Source organism: Leptodactylus fuscus, chromosome 3 (assembly GCF_031893055.1).
Source record: "Leptodactylus fuscus isolate aLepFus1 chromosome 3, aLepFus1.hap2, whole genome shotgun sequence".
NCBI classification, from domain to species: Eukaryota; Metazoa; Chordata; class Amphibia; order Anura; family Leptodactylidae; genus Leptodactylus; species Leptodactylus fuscus.
Genome location: NC_134267.1, coordinates 174,896,820 through 174,913,872, shown reverse-complemented (window position 1 = coordinate 174,913,872; position 17,053 = coordinate 174,896,820). Strand labels below are relative to the sequence as shown.

The 17,053-nt window shown below is 40.3% G+C and overlaps 1 protein-coding gene across 1 annotated transcript in view; it reads left to right on the top strand.

The window, feature by feature from the left end:
- Positions 1 to 17,053, top strand: part of MED12L (mediator complex subunit 12L) — a 300,557-nt gene that overhangs the window by 173,131 nt on the left and 110,373 nt on the right. The gene's annotated exons all lie outside the window — the stretch shown is intronic.

Sequence of the window (17,053 nt, the reverse complement as noted above, 5' to 3'; positions counted from 1 at the left end):
TATATGCCAAACTCAAATCTGAGCATCTTTATCCAGACTTCGGGGATAAATACTTAGCTTAACTGTAGCATTTATCCTCCTTAATATAAACCAACCATAACCAAATAAAGAGACCACAGGCATTGTTTTGGGTTGAGTGGGTTGGCCATAGCTTTATTAGCCAAACTAGAACAAAGTCACTTATAAAGTCCATACCAGTAATCACTAGTACATCCCATATTCACAAATTGCTGTGTAGTTCACCTGACTGCTGCCACTGGTAGACACTTGGCACGACTATCTAAAAGTACGGCAGATTTTGAAACCGCATTAGACACTTAGGTGAAGTCTAAGACGCTGTATAATCTAATTTTATACTGTCTAAAAGTTAGATAGTATTAGTTTATCTGCAAACAACTTGTTAGACTTGTCCAAAGGTAATTTCCAAATAACGCTGCTAGGGAAAGGGAAGACAGAGATAGTAAGCCCAAAAACTCGACCCACCCTATGTCCCTACTGGTTTGTCGCAACTGTCCTAATAACAGGTTAACTAGAAGACAAACCCTACTATGCTGTTACAGCAGGGGTATTGCTGAAGTAATGATTCTTGTTCATATTGTTATCATTCATGCTTGATTGTTTGACTTTCATACAGTGTTTTTACATATCTTGTGCAATGCTGGTGCATAGACATTGATAATGTGTGAAGGGCTCTTTAAGTAGTTTTCTCCCATAATTCTCTGTTTCTGTTACTCCTCCCTTCTTGTTGCATCTTCTTCCTGGATATGTGTTATTCAGTCTGTAACCACTGAGCAACCATCTTGTAGAACTGAGAAAGGAATTGTGTTTTGACCGTATGGCATATCATCTCTCAAGGTAAAGACAAATAAACTACCTGAAGCAACTCCATTGCATCTCTCCACATGCAACCTGGGAACGCAGGGAATGAAATGTCAGCGCGTTCTGCTATCTGCCATTAGCTTACATACAGGAATTACAATCTCACATCTTCAGAGATTTCTCTAACATGCATCTGTGGCAGAATACCTACTCTAGATAAGTGATGCACAGAACAGGACAAGACAACACAGAAGAGGAGTCAGCAAGCCAGAGAGACAAAACAATACCAGTTAAACAATCCAAAGAGTAGTCAAAAAAGCCAAAAAGCAGAGGTCAGTAATACAATATAAGCGCAAAGGAAACGCTTAGCAAGGTCAGAGTAGAATAACCGGTAATAGCTGTGCAACACTCAGGAGGGGCCAGGGCTGGTATCACGGTAATATATCCGATGTGGCCGGCTTGCAGGGAGTCCCTGGGTCCCGAATGTGCACCAAATCTCCCTTTTGATGTCCCCGACTACCCTCCCCTGCGTGATATCTGACAATGACAACAGACAACCAGGCTTCGGGGGTAATCGTTGCTTTTCTTTTTTTTTTACTAGCAGGACAAAGTAATACAAATGTACATATGGAGGACTTCTTCACATACAATACAGCGATCTTTGTAGGTAGTGTCCAATTAGCAGAGGATGGGGCAGAATGCTTTGGATAGTAGTTGCTTGGCAGTTAACTTGTATATACTTGTAAAGATGGCCTGTATCCAGGGGGTTAGTCCTCAACAAACTGGGTACACGTATATAGAAGAGGAGATACAATTTGGCAGCGGGATACCCTCAATTTCTGCCAGACTAGCTATGGGTTTCTTAACGATAGATTTGTCCCAAAGACTTACTTGGATAGAGATATACGTGTGAGGTCCCAGATGTACGGATAAGACAAGTCCATCAACTTCAGCGCTTGTAAGATTAGAGCTTCAGAGGAAAACACTCTCTGAGAAGGGCCTTGAGGACAGAGGAGAAGGCATCTCTGCTTGGTGTACCCTGATAGTGGGCAGCCATCATCCGTGCTCCATGTGCTCAGTCTGCTAGCTGTATCATGTCTTAGACTTGTAGCCCCACACAAAAGAAATCAGCCAAAAACGTCCCCAACCCCCTCTAGAGAGGGTGGTCACTCAACTCTCCCTCCAGGCCAGTCAAGGGAGCCTGATTGGTCCTGGAGGTCAGCTAATCATAATGGACACTCCCTTTACAGTAACAACTCAAATTACAATGGCAAAGTATAGGCAGGTGCAGTTCACAAAAACATCCACAAGATGGCGCATTAATAGACCCCCTGTGTGCTGGCTCTGGAAGAATAGAAATATATAGAAGGAATGAAGGGGGAGGAAAATATTTACCTTATATGAAAATGTCCATGCTATCTCGGTCTGCAGTAGAGCGAATTGGACTAGCAGTACCGGGACATTACAGCTGTATCCAAAATCTGCTCTGTAGTTCCTCTGAACGCCACCACTGGTAGAAAGCAGACTTATAAGCCATAAATCCTTGGTTCTTTGGGCACGAACTTCCACTACAAAGGAGACAGAGAAATGCTATTTTAACCAATGACCAACCTCAAACAAAAGAAACAACATTCACTCTGCCCCATCTTGTAATCGTGCCAGAAAAATATCGAATCATATGGGATGTAAATGAACACTGTTTCAAAGAAGATTCTTGTCTCCTCCCAACTCATGAATACAACTCCCCCAATCATCCAAACCGAATAAAAACTCAACATCCGCTAAGCACTTGCACTTTTTTAGCGCTGACCAAAACATTTTTGACCAAACTAAAACCACACTTAAAAAACTTAACAGAACAGCCTATATATCCTTTTTGATAATCGATATGAGTTCTCTTACATTCATGTACTGAAAGTCATCTCCTCCTGCATGTGCGGTAAGGATTAAGTGTTATGACCAAGGCAACTCATGGCTATGACTCCAGATAAGTCTCTAGCCCAATGGACACTTACCACCTTTCAGCTCACCTCCACCTCTTGTAAACCAAGGAACAAATGACAGGGACACTTTCTCGATCATTGCTATATTTGAATAATATTTGAGCGTCCTACATTTTCTTAACTGCTGTTGAACCATATTTGAAACAAAAGGGCGAAAGTAATCGGCCCCCTGCCCATGTTCTTAACTCCTTTCTTATCAAACCTGCAAATCTGCCATTGTTGTTGAATTTTTGTGGTCACATCAGGTCTCAAGTTCAGCTCATGAAGGCATCACAAAAAAAGGCCCCAATTTGGAAATATGTTAAAGGAGGGTCAAAATACAGAAGAGTGAATACCTGCAATGTAACAATCCAGGGGAACAGGGCAACCTATAGATGGCAAGGAACATATGGATAGCCGTGTATCCTGTCCTAATTGGTTTGGACTTCCTAGTGCAATAATCTACCCTTCAAAACCACATCCCTCTCGAATAGGCCTCTGACTTGCTGACACCAATTCGCTAAGTCTTAATGCTACAAAGAAGGCCAAAGTAGAGGCCATCCAAAACAGAGAGTCCACACTAATGTTTGCAAACCATAGTGAAGTTCTCAATCAATCGCAAAGAAAGAGAAAAGCCCAGGCATCCCTTTCTGTGCAACATTCACCAGGGAGACCTTCTGTCATAGCCGGTGGTATATTTACTATTACCATCTAAATTTACTTAAATTTGATGCAATATAAGACTGTATAGTTTCTGTCTTGGCAGCATGGTGACTCAGTGGTTAGCACTGCAGCCTTGAAGGGCTGGAGTCTTGGTTTCGAATCCTGCCAAAGACAACATCTGCAAGGAGTTCTATGATCTGCCCATGTTTGCCTGGGTTTCCTTCCACACTCCAAAGACATACTCATAGGATTTATCTGTTTTGTCTAACTGTATTAGTTGGCTTGGTGCACCCCATAAAAATGTGCCAAGTTATGGTGCAATTTTTGGTCTGAGTCACGGTTTAGGCCACAACCTTTCCTGTGCAGCCATTCCTCTAAGCAGCGTCTAAAACACTTGATAAATGTGTTGCAAAGCATATTAGCCACGTATTGCTTAGTAGCCTCCAATATCGTGATAATAGTGGTATTTTACATAGATAAGTTCTTCACCTGCGTACAGTAGACATTCCATTCATTTATTCTTCACTTTTCCATGACCTCCTAAGCAATCTTCTGGAACATCTGTATATATTGAGCATTCAACTGTTTTGTATTATCCAGCATGTACGCCATTTCCTCAGTAATCTGTAAATATAGCAGTAGGTGGAATGATAGCGGGGCCTTGGTTACTTGATAACAGCTATTATCATCTATTGCTGTTTTTTTTCCCCCAGTTATATCATATAATACCAGGACCTGTGCTGGCAGACTTTAGAATGCATTCATACAAGAGTATAGAATTATAGGAGCAATGGATATAAAGCTACAATTTCTTGGCAGTTCTCTCTCTTTTCAGTATATTGATGCTCTGCTTCCCTTTTTAATAACCAGAAAATACACTTAGGCCGGGGCCCCATGTTGCGAAAATGCAGCGTTCAGCCGCAGCGGAAACACGGTGGCAAAAAACTCTGTTTTCCATTAACTGCAAAGTGAATGGGATTCTGGCTCATACCATCCACATACTGCAGAAAAAATCTGCAGTGGAAATGCAAATCGCAGCATGTCAATTATACCTACAGAAACATTGGTGTATAATAGAGACAAAGTCCGCAGTGGAAGAAAAAACGTGATGTGTTTTCACCGTGGTCTTTTCTGTAGCCTTTTTTTGCAGTAATGCATGCATGCATTTTTTGAAACACAGTTTTTTCGCATCTATTTTTTCCCCCCGGAATTTCTGGATGAGATTAATGAAATCTCACTCACTTTGTTGGTACTGTAAAATGCAGCGATTTTTGTGCTGAGTTTCTGCAGCAGCTAAAAACACTGTTTCCACACCGTGGAGCCTTAACCTTAAAGTTATCATGAAAGCACAAGATGTTGGACTTATTTAAGAAAAACATATGCAAGACCACCTTTTGCATCATAAGATTATATCACATTGCTGGTAATGCTGTTTGTGAGGACTGCTCTGATACACTGCCTTGTATAGCAGGCACTGTATATACGATGCAATTGCTCATCGTGACTCAATATGCTATGATGATGATATTTTTAGGAGGTCTGTGATGGCCCCGTTTGATTCATTCTGGCTCTGCTATGAATGTTTTATGTGTGCGCAGTATAGAGGTATTTATTTTTTTGCAGTATTTTTCTATGCACTGTATGGTGGCATTAGTGATATGTATAGATTAGTACACTGTATAGATGTGTACACTGTATAATCACACAGATCACTGACCGTGTCTTAGGCCTGGTTCACATCTATGTTCGGTATTCCGTTCAGTAAGTCTGCTTGAGGACCCCCAAATGGAATACCGAAAGCAATAAAAAGTGGTGAGCAATGAAAACACACGGACTTCATAGACTATAATGGGGTCCGAGTGTTTTCCGTGCGGTATCCGCTCAAATCATGCGGAGACAAAAGTACTGCTTGAAGTACTTTTGTCTCCACGAGACTCGTACAGACAATGTGTGATGTGAACCAGGCTCTAGTGCATCCATTAGATATGTATCATAATATCCATAATTCATCTTGGTAACGTTCGGCATATCTAATGTTCTAAAGAACAAATCACCGGCCAATTGCTTGAATCATTGCCACGTGTTGTGCAGCAGTTATTTTATTGTTCCTGACGAATATGTTGGCATAGATTTTCCTTGTAAAATATTTTATCATTACATAAACTTGGCAAGATTACAATCACTGCACATTTTCTGCATGTAAAATAGTTTTATTTTGTAGGTGTTATGAGTTTATTTTGCCAAGGTACCTAGGTTACTACATTTTACGGTTTGTTCTTCTGTTCTTAGGCCAAGGACTAGTAAGGTATGCTTGTGATTTTTATCTAGAAAAGGTTTTCAAATTAGTCCTTAAAAATAAAAAAGGAAAACTTTGCCGCTTGTGATACCTATTGGAAGGCAGCAAAACTATAACTCTGTTACTTTAAAGAAGTCTTGCAACACAACTAATTATATAAGCCAATCCACAACTCTTCCAAAAGGAAACAACACCCACCTGCAGACAGTTATTTTGGGGGTTCTCCCTCTAAGCAATGTTATGCAGGGTATTGGTTGGCTAGGGGAGAGGTCATTAATGAGAATAAGGAGGGGTTTTGTGCCTCCTTGTGGAGACTGTCAGACAAGGAGAACTAGTTTCAACCAAAATTTCCAGGGGAACATGGGAGGTGTTTCACTATTTTTACATTTATATGGCACAGTAGCTTTTTCTGGTGGGTTCACACTAAAACAGTGTAGGCTTCAATAAATGATGACTTATAGATCCAAGCAGAGACATAACTAGCAAAGACTGGGCTGCATAGCAAATTTTTGACTTCCCCTCCCCCTGGATAGCTCAGTTTACTGGCCCCTGGAGCTGCTCTTTGATTCGGCCTTTTTGGGCAGAGGTTAAAGCACTAACTGATGAACTCCAGGGTGTCCCGCTTGATTCTTCTGTTTATTTGCTTAACTTACCTCCTCGACACCTTAGCAGAAAGACCTCCAAGCTGTTCTTGTACCTCTGCACTGCTGCTAAATCACTTATAGCCCTTCATTGGAAAAGTGTGCATCCTCCTACTGGCCCAGCCCTTGTGGCTCACCTCAAGAACATACATCGTCAAGAATTTCTCACCGTCACCCTTAACAATTCTACAGATGCCATCCTGTCTATCTGGAATCCTTGAGATACGTATTGCATTCTTCATAGTCTCTGACTCTTTCCCCCCTTTTCCCTTCTTTCCTCTTCTTCTCCCTTTTTGTTCTCTTTATGTTTGTGTTCTCGCAGAGGTGTAACTACCGTAGCAGCAGCGGTACTGGCTGCCACAGGACCGGGACATTAGGGGGCCCTGCGTCAGCTGCTACAGATTTTTTTTTTTTTTTAATAGTCCGTTACTTCCTGATAACGGGCACTATTTATTTACTGATCCTTGCTCCTGCTCACTGCTACTGGTTAGGAGAGGTGAGGGAAAATAAAAAACACTGTTACTTACCTTTCCTGGCTCCGGAAGTCTTCAAGCCTACTTGGTGTATCCCAGACGTCACGTGGGCTGGCTTTGTGTCTTTGTGTTTTGATGCAAGCCCCTGCTCACATGATGTCCCATACGTCATTAAAGATGGCCGACATCTGCTGGGAGTGCGCCGGAGCCAGGGAGAGGTAAGTGACAGTGTTGTTTATGTTTCTATCCTCCCCTGGGTCTCCGATTATTATACTCTGGGGTCTGAAAAGATCCCAGAGTATAATTGTTCATGGGTGTCCACAATGGGGCATAATACTGTGTGCCGAGGCTACTATGGGTCATAATACTGTGTGCAGGGGCCACTATGGGTCATAATACTGTGTGCAGGGGCCACTATGGGGCATGATACTGTGAGCAGGGACCACCATGGGACGTAATACTTTGTGCAGGGGCCACTATGGGGCACAATACTGTGTTCAGGGGCCATTATGGGGTAAGAGTATGGGGCATATTTTGTGCAGGGGCTACTATGAGTCATAATACTGTGTGCAGGGGCCGCTATGGGGCATAATACTTTGTGCAGGGGCCATTATGGGGCATAATACTTTGTGCAGGGGTCACTATGGGGCATAATACTGTGTCCAGGGGCCATTATGGGGTATAATAGTGTGTGGACGAATGTGGGGGGAGGGATCTCCAGTCAGTTGGGCAGAGTCTTCAGGGTGGGTGGGGCCCATGTCAAATAATTCGCCATTCCTAGTTACTCCACTGTGTTCTCAGTTCTCTGGGTTTTTTATTAGTTTTATTGTTTATTATGTTATGCTTTTTGTTTGTATGTATAATATATTTTTGTAAATTTAATACAAATTAGTTTTTTTTTAAAAAAAAAACCCATGGTGCTGCAGCTAATAAGCTCTCTCTCATCTCAAGATATTTTTTTTCCACATTTCTACAACTCAATACTTCTCTTCAATACCCTCCTCGGTGATACTGCATAAAGCCCCCTCTAAAAGTAATACTAGTATGTTTAGTGTTTTCTAATGTCAGCTATGTATCCTCTAGTCTTCATTGGGTGCACACACTTACAGCTCCTCTGGTGGCCACTGTCAACATTGGAGAAAACATCTGTTATTAGAATATTATTAAGAATACATAGAAAGTTTCCCTTCAACTAATATGTTAATGTGAAAAATGTTCTTTCATTTGTGGAAAGAATTCTGACACTCCATCGCATCCTGAGATTTAGCTGTAAGTTTTAGGTAAATGGCCAGTGATGGACTTGGCTCTCTTACGTTTCGTGTTAGATATTTGGAACAAAATCTTAATTTGGAGCCAATAATAAGAAGTAATTATGGAACAATGAAGTCATGTGTTTCATTAGGAGGAAGCTGGCAAATTGGTTTGAGAAATCTGTTCATCGTTATTGTAAAAGTCTAGATAAAGGAATATTGTCTGTGGTACATGTGTATCCTTGAAACATTCTTGCGTCCATATATATCGTTCTGAGAATGAAATCAACGGATTTAACATTAGAAAACAATCGGCTCCTTCTCCTTATTCTTATTGTTATGCAACCTCTATTGTTTTCTTATGTGCCCAGTTTAGATTTTATTTTACAAATGAATTGACTTTTCACCTGAAATAGCTCAGTAAGCAAAGGTCAGGGGGAAAGTGCATTGACTTACTGGAACTAGATAACTAGTGTACTTACCAGTGGCCTAGGCGTATTGTGTAGAAGGGTCTCATACAATTCAATACAGGAAGGGTCATCCCTGTGAATATGATGGTAATATCCCGAGCACTCCTGGAGTGCCTGCAGATGGTATAGATAATACATAGTATTAAAGGATTAGATTATCTTATCTTACTCACCACATATGCAAAATGAGAGTTTATTAATAAATATACAAAACTGGAACATATCAAAAGTGGTATCAACATACAAGTTAGTATATTAGTAATCCAGATGGCAATTCCAATATATTGGACATTATGGTCAATGGCGTGACCATTTTCAACAGAAGTCACGCCAGGCAGTGTGGCATATGGATCCTTTACTTTGGGGATGGCGTGACTTCCGTTGAAAAAAGTAATTGAGAAAAATGTCCAGTGTCTTGGAATTACCATCTGGATTAGCAAAATAATAACTTGCATATTGTTTGTATGCTGATGTCATTTGTGAAGTGTTTCTGTTTTGTACATTTATTAATAAACTCTCACCAAGGACGTTTGCATTCTAGGTGCAGTCTTTATTGCTAACCGCCAAAATAACAGCTATAGGATGCAAACATTTAAAGTGGTTGACCAATCAAAAACATTTAGAACCTCCCTACAGGATCATTGTGTGACTTGGTAGTCTTGGGCCTAGCAGTCAAATTCATTCTCTGGTCTCTTCATTATATGTGTGTGCGGTTTGTGCGCAGTATAGTAGTATTGTGTATGAACATTTTACACTGACCTTTGGCGATAGACTGTGTAATGTTTACATGTACTGTACATAGGCATATGAATAATAATAGCTATGAAAAACCAAACAACCCTGACAAATAAAAAAATGATTTTAGTCCTAAAAAAAATTCCTACATGATAGAAGTCAAATAATGCTGAAATTGGGTAATATGAATCTATAACCATGTATTATCTTTTTCTGTCTCCTTAATCATAACTCACATAAAATCTGGACTTGTGGCCTCCGTGCAACCAGACAAGACCTTATGGATTAAACTTGGGGGAAGGGAGGTATTTTTTTTTTAAATTACCAACTACTTATTGTATTATTGTAATAAGCAGCGGATAATACTTTTTACTCGCCTGTCCTGTCCGCCCTCTGCTCACCTGGCACTTACATCATAACACTGAAGAATGACAGGTTGCTATGTATGTTCTTCAGCATCAGCTACAGCATACCATGGAGGCAGCAGCTGAGGGCAGATAGGACAGGCAGGTAAGTAATAATTATTTACAAAATTAAAGTAATAAAAAAAAACAAAAACAAAAAACGGGGTCGTATTCTTTGTGGTGAGTATAAAAGGAGGTCGTAAACTGTGCCAGCAATAAATTGGGGATCATATGCTGTGTGTGTGTGTGTGTGTGTGTGTGGCATAAAAAGGGGTCGGATACTGTGTGGCAGCCATAAAAAAGGGTCAGGTATTGTGTAGAGGCAACAAAGCGGTCATGTATATGGTGGGGGAGAATACGAAGGGGTCATATGCTTTGGGTGCAAAAAAAAGGGATTCATATACTGCATGGGGGCTAATGAAAAGGGTTATATACCATGTGGGGGGGGGGGGCAAAAAAAGGAGGGACATATACCATGTGGGGCAAAAAAAGGGAGTCATATACCGTGTGGTGGGACAGAAAAAGGGAGTGTTATACTGTGTGTAGGCCAAAATAAAAGGGCGCAATGTATTGTGGAGTGGGCCTAAAAAATGGTGGTCGTATATTGTGTGGGGGCCAGAAAAATGGGGTGTTATGATAATCCCCAAATAAGGGGATTTTTCATTTGCTAGTGGGGGGGGGGGCATGTCCTGATTAGGAGGGTTCCATCGCTCAACCAAAGATAGCCAGGTGGGTATCTCTGTCTTGAGTGGGTGGGCCATTCTATAGTTTCACAGGTAGAAGAGAGGCTAGGTTACCACCTGCATGCAACCAGTATTTTTTAAAGAATAGTCTAATAAGTTAAAGTTGACTTGGTTGCTATGGAGTATGGGGCAATGCTTGCTATACAATCTTTTTGTGTATTAAAGACTATGAATGCTGTCGCTGTCAAATAAATCACACAACAAATTGTATGTGACACAGTGGACTCCAGTGTGACTGATAAAGTTATCAGTACCAAGTTATAGTTTGTTACATCTGTATATGATCGTATTGAAGGATGTTATAGTAGAAATTTCCCCAATTTTTTTTTAAAACAATCCAACCAGTTCCACTTATGTTATTTTCTCTTTTCTTTTCAGTGATATATTGCAATTAAAACTAGAAAAAAATATAAAGAAATCTAGAAATCTGCGTAATATCTATGTCCCATGAGATCAGCCTTCCCTCCTTATTGTGTGTGGCTGAAAAACAACTGTCTGTGGCAGGAGCTACCCCACTCCACGCAGTCTACAGAAAGGCTTTACACACACGTTTGTTTTCACACATGTATGAGATCTGTGCTATTCACGGATCGCCCACCACTGTGCTCATTTCTGGTTGGTGAACTGTCCGTGGTTGATCCAATTTCCATGTCTATGAAAGGCAGATCAACTTTTTTTTTTTTGTCATACTTTTTTCACAAAACCCTAGACTTTCATTGGTATAGTGCATCTATGAAAAAACTATGTGCTTTTTGTAGTTTTTTTTGCTGACCTACCGCCTGGAAAATACACTGTCTGAATAAACACATTTGAATGAATGGACCGCCACACGTGATATATTGATGTGTGAATAAAGTCCAAGACACAAAGATTACTAAGCCATTTACCAGCTGCAAATGGAACAGATCAGAAAGAAATTAACTCCTATGTTTTTTGCAGACTGACAAACAGCATCAGCAATTTAGGCTCCTGTTTACTTTTATCATTTATTTGTTAGTTTAGTGTTATTTGACGAGTGGACCTGTTATCATACTATAGTAAATAATATTGTGGACTCACAGCAAGGTGGTGCATTGGATGGGAAGCATGCACAGGCTGCCCCACAGATCACATACTGATGGCACATCCTTTCAATAGGTCATCAGCATGTAAATTCCATCTGGGGGCAGAAAATCCCCTGAGACTAAGGCCCCACAATGCTGAAACGCCACTTTTTTTGTTGCAGATTTTTTGAGCCAAAGCTAGTTGTGGATTGTGCAGAAGATAGAAGAGTTCCTTTTGTATTTCCCATTCCTTTTTGTAGCCACTCCTGGATTTGGCTCAAGAAACTGCAGCAGCAAGAAAAACACCTTTTTCGCAATGTGGGCCTTAGCCTTAAATTTTCTGAAATGACAATTTTGTTGCACCTCGTCTGGCTTTTATGGCTCCCTGAATTTTTTGAGACATGGCCTCCAACGTTTTTGATGAGTGAATCACAGATCAAATTTGCAAGATGAGACCTTGTCATGGACCAATTTTTTTTATTTATTTATTTTATTTTTTATTTCAATGGAGATCTGTTTGCTGGCCAAGTCATTGAAGCTTTCTATCACAAAATATAAGCAGGATAACCTCAATCATAGAATCATATCGATCTTTATTCAAATATTAATTCAGATAAAATAGGTAAAAAAAGGAATGAGGTTGCTAGTGAATGTAAAGCTGCAGAACAGTGCAAGTGTTACAATATAAAGTGCAATAAAACTTAATGAAATTACAGTACATATAGGGCAAAATACCTAAGCAAGGAAGCACCAGAAAGAAGATAAAATACAGACTTCTGAGGGGACCCTGATCCTTAACACACATTTGTTTACCTGCTTTGTCCAGGAGTCTTAACCCTAATGCCCAGAGGTCAGTATATAGTGGGCCCAATAAATGGAAAGTGGAAAACACATACTGTATGTATTACATGTACAATCAAAAACATGCAATGAAGTTCCTCACATGAACATAGTGTTCAGAAGAATGCAGAGCACAGGAGATGATGCATATTACTAAAATTGTGCTCATTGTAATACATCACTGACGATTGATAGATATTACAGTGACAACAAAATCCATGATACTGACACTGGAGTGCCATAATGCAGACCATAGTAACACCATATGTCCCAAGCACTTTCTCGAGTTGTATAACTCTTTTAGGCTTCAATTGTCAACTCTGTTGTTGCAGCCATACTTTCTTTCAATTAGCCAAACCCAACATTGCGGTGAGATCTGAGAACACTCCCTTTCCACTTCAGGCTAAACTGCATTTTTAGACTTGTGCCTGTGTTTGTTTTAGTAATACAGATCACAAGGTGATTCCATTATTCTTTTCTCACTGCGGTAAGATTCTCGAATTGTTTCTTCTACCTGATTTGAAAAACATTCCATTAATTAAAATAATGAATTTTAATTTGTTTGAGGTGCTTGTCTCCCAGCCAGTTTATTAAACAAACATTGTTGGGTGTCATATATGAGATTTGTGTATTTGCTACTAGGTAAGAAAGGTGTTTGAATATGTTCTAATTGTGGTGACTCCATATATATTTATATATATATATATATTTTTTTTTATACCAGGGGTTGTATTTGGGGCTGATTGGGGTTAGAAATTAGTGATCTGGTTCAGATCCTGCTCACTGCAGCCTTCCTCTTTAGCCTCCAGGGGGCCGTATGCACCGCACCTTATATCATCGCATCACAACATGATGTGCTGAGTACAGGGCTCACTGAAGGCTGATGGGGGAAGCGGAGGAGTATGTGGGCAGGAACAGTGATCGGTAAGTGATGGATGTAGCCAGGCCTTCTTGGATATGTCAATCTGGTATGGGGACCAGTCCCATCCACTGTATAGCATCTGGATGTCTTCACTGCATCTCATCACTCATTGAGGTCCATGTGAGCTGAGCTGCAGAAAAGGAGTCTGGTCACTACCAGTGGCCATTTGCCCCGTTGTCCCCATCAGTGTCCGTTCAGTCTCATGCCAGTGCTTCTTTGCTGGAAATTCTGCACCCCATGTGTCCATTGAGAGAAATCATTGGCACAAGGGTCATTGGAGAGGGATCGGTGACATCACTCACAAGCATCTTCAGTTACTTACCAGCGTTGGCTGAAGACACTAATTGGTCTAAGTGGTCACATGATACACAGGACTCCCAGGAAGTCCTGGTACTGGTGGTGGACAACAGAGTGCTGGGGACAGGTGAATGTGCTTTTTTTTTTTCTTATCTTACACCTCCCCCACCAGCCACATGGGTTACTCTAATTCCTGAACAAACCTTTTAAAAAGTTTATCCACCCTTGCTACAGGTCGTCAGTATTACATTCAGCGTGTCTAACGGAAATGTAGTGTGTAGCGATGGGATTAGGTATTGCGTTGGTGCACATCATCTGACAGGTGAGCAGCATGGCTCTTGAAATGTTATTAGCTGTAATCACGATCTGATGCTGATCTGCAGGGGTCCTGGCTTTCAGATCCCAGCAGGTGTAATGCTGATAGCGTAATCTAAGGATAGATCATCCACATTAGAAAGGTGTATAACCCATTCTATATACAGGGGCGTAATTTATATTAAAGGGACAGGGAAAATTGTCGGTGAAAGGAGGCATTGTGGGTGGGGGCTCAAAGGGGGGCATTATACCATGTGCGGGGGCCAGGAGAGGGGGTCAATGATGATAAATCTGACGGGTCAGGAAACTGCCATGAGTTTTGTTTATGGCTTATATGCCAGCATTTGTAGGGTGAACCTCAAAAATCATTTCAATTGGTGGACCCTAAACATCCCAGTCCGACAGTGCAGATTGCTATAGATTGTCTGCACATGTATCTTGTGTACAGAAAAAAGCACAAAAAGCAGTTCACAGCTCAGTATAGGGTAAGATCATCAAAAACAACTCGTACAACATTTTAGGAAAGATATTGTCAGCATTGAAGCTCACAGTGACTCCACAGCACAATGGAGGGATAATATGGTCTACAGTAGCTCGCAGGGGAAAAGCAAAGAGGGAGGATGAAATAAACTTTTAACAGGTGTAGCTGAAGCTGTTTGTTCATGATAATCGAAAGATACCACATAAGGGGAGCTAGGAAATGCCCCCCTCCTCCTCAACCAGTAATATGAATGCAGCAGAGGCTGAAAATGAGGGCTGTGGGATCATAAGAAGGAAAGTTCAATGCAACAACTGATTTATTGAACTTTTCGTAAAATACTAGATTTGTTTATTAACTTTTCATGCAAAAATTTGCGGTATACTGTAGTATAGTGACAGATCCGCATTAATATATCATACAGCTACCAAGAATGCAGGGGCACCATTCTATGACGTACAAGCCCCTCAGCTCAACAACGCTGAATTCATAGAAACAGGTCAATTGTTTTCAGAAAACACAATTCTGTGTATCCATAACACGACAGTACCACAGAGTATAATCGCATGCAGGATGTGTACAAAATCCATAACAAAAGAAGACATTTCTGGAATGGAGGCGCTTGATCTATAACTTGGCACATCCCCCCCCACACTTCAATAACCTCAGTCTCCTCTATTAAACTATTGTTTCTAGGATTTGATTTTGTTATTTCGTGCCAGCAGTTACTGTTGCTGGTTCTAAAGTTACACAAATTGAGCATAAATTGCATAATGGAATAATAATAGAAGCTGGATAAACTCTTTGTTACCGATAGTTTGCAATGTTGTGGGATCCAGGTAGAAACCACAGTCACACAGTTGTGTACATTTTTTTTATTTTTTTTTTGGAAGAATTTATGCATATTTTAATATGGTAAGATTAAACTGACCAGAACAAAATTAGACAATGCCTTCACATTTATGTAGCTCTAAATCCATCAGAAAATCCTCCATTTGCAATAATAATATTTTGGAAGGTCTTTGGATTTGATTTGCTGGGTCTAGTTGTCAGAACTCCACAGATCACATACTGAAGAAGAAGTCATCCATATGCTAAATCAATTTGGGTCCGGAAAACTCTTTAAATATAAAGTTAATCATAAGTATCTAAACTGTGCCAACATTATCATAAAGCATCAGCCGCTGTGATCAATGTGGTACCCCTAGGAAACTTCTAAACTCTCTAAACTTAGGGCAGTATTAATAAAGTTGTCAGTTTACCAATTCGATGGCATTTTGATACACATCTGTCCAAAAGATTTCAGGGTACCCATGGGAAAACTGCATAAGAAAATGGTAAGAATTTACTACTGCAATTTTTAAGGCCGGGGCCCCGTGTGGCGTAAACGGTGCTGCAAAAAATTGTGGTGTTTTTCTAGTGAATCCCATCCACACATTGCATAAATATACTGTACGTGCAGTGGACATGCTGTCGTTTCCAAAACTGTTGCGATTTTGGAAATTGGAACATGTCAGTTATACCAATAGAAACGTCAGCGGTTTCCCTATAGGTATAATGGAAGTAGAAAGTCCTTTGACTATGGACTTTCTGTGAAAAGCGTTTTTTCTCACAGCATTTTTATATGCTGCAGCCCGCTACATGGGCCTTAGTCTAACAGTGATTTTTCTAGATTTTTCTACTTGAATACATTGAAGACCTTAACAACAAATCAACCCCCGGAGTAGTACCTAATGTTTCTGACTGTTGACAGGGACTTGGGGGACATTACTTATAATGGGGTGTTGTGAAGATTTAGAGATGATTTTTTTCTGATATCACTGTGCAGTTCCTCGGCTTGTGTTATGTTGATTAAACCTCTGATGTGGTTTACTGCGTGTTTTTTGCTCCTCTAATTTCAAAGAAGAAAACTGGTTCATTGACAAACGCTTGTAAAATATGTGACTGTGGTTTGTACATGCAGTGTTTTCCCATAAATGTTCAGTTTCCTAGAACCATATCATCTCTATGTATTGTGCACTCAAGCATTGTGAATTATTGCATATTTGGTATGTACCAAGCTGTGTTTTGTGATTTTTGGCCAGTGTTATAAAATTCTGTACATTCAACGCAACTTAGGGGGGAAGAATTACAAAATGTAGAAGGAAGTAAAAGCAGTGTTCATAGTATTGTGACATGTAATGTACTCACACTTTATTTAGAAGAAGCTCTAAGAAGACTTCCTAGAATGGGAAATGTCACAGTGTCATTAAAGGTCAAGCGAAACATATTATGGAAAAGCCACAGACATGGGGGATTACCGAATGACCCGGAGTCGCCTGTTCTGTCTTTTTATTTTTGTTATGGGACTTGCTGCATTTTGTCTTGGAGAAGCGAGCTCAAAGTACCATATATATCAGATAGTAGCATATAGGCAGTAGGATAGCAGTAGTTTTTGGGCCTAGTGATGGGAAATGTCAATTGTAAACTAAATTTTTCATTTACAAAGTGAAGACAATTCATTGCAAAAGAAAAGCTCAAAAGAAGTAATGGATCATAGCATAGATTTTTCGGTTGTGTCTATCCCCAGTCCTATTATAACTAATTCCGGTGGAAGAGGTATTATGTGTCAGTTATTGAATATACTATGTTCTGGAAGAATTGTCAGAAAATATATAGAATAAGGTGCCAATTTGTCCACAT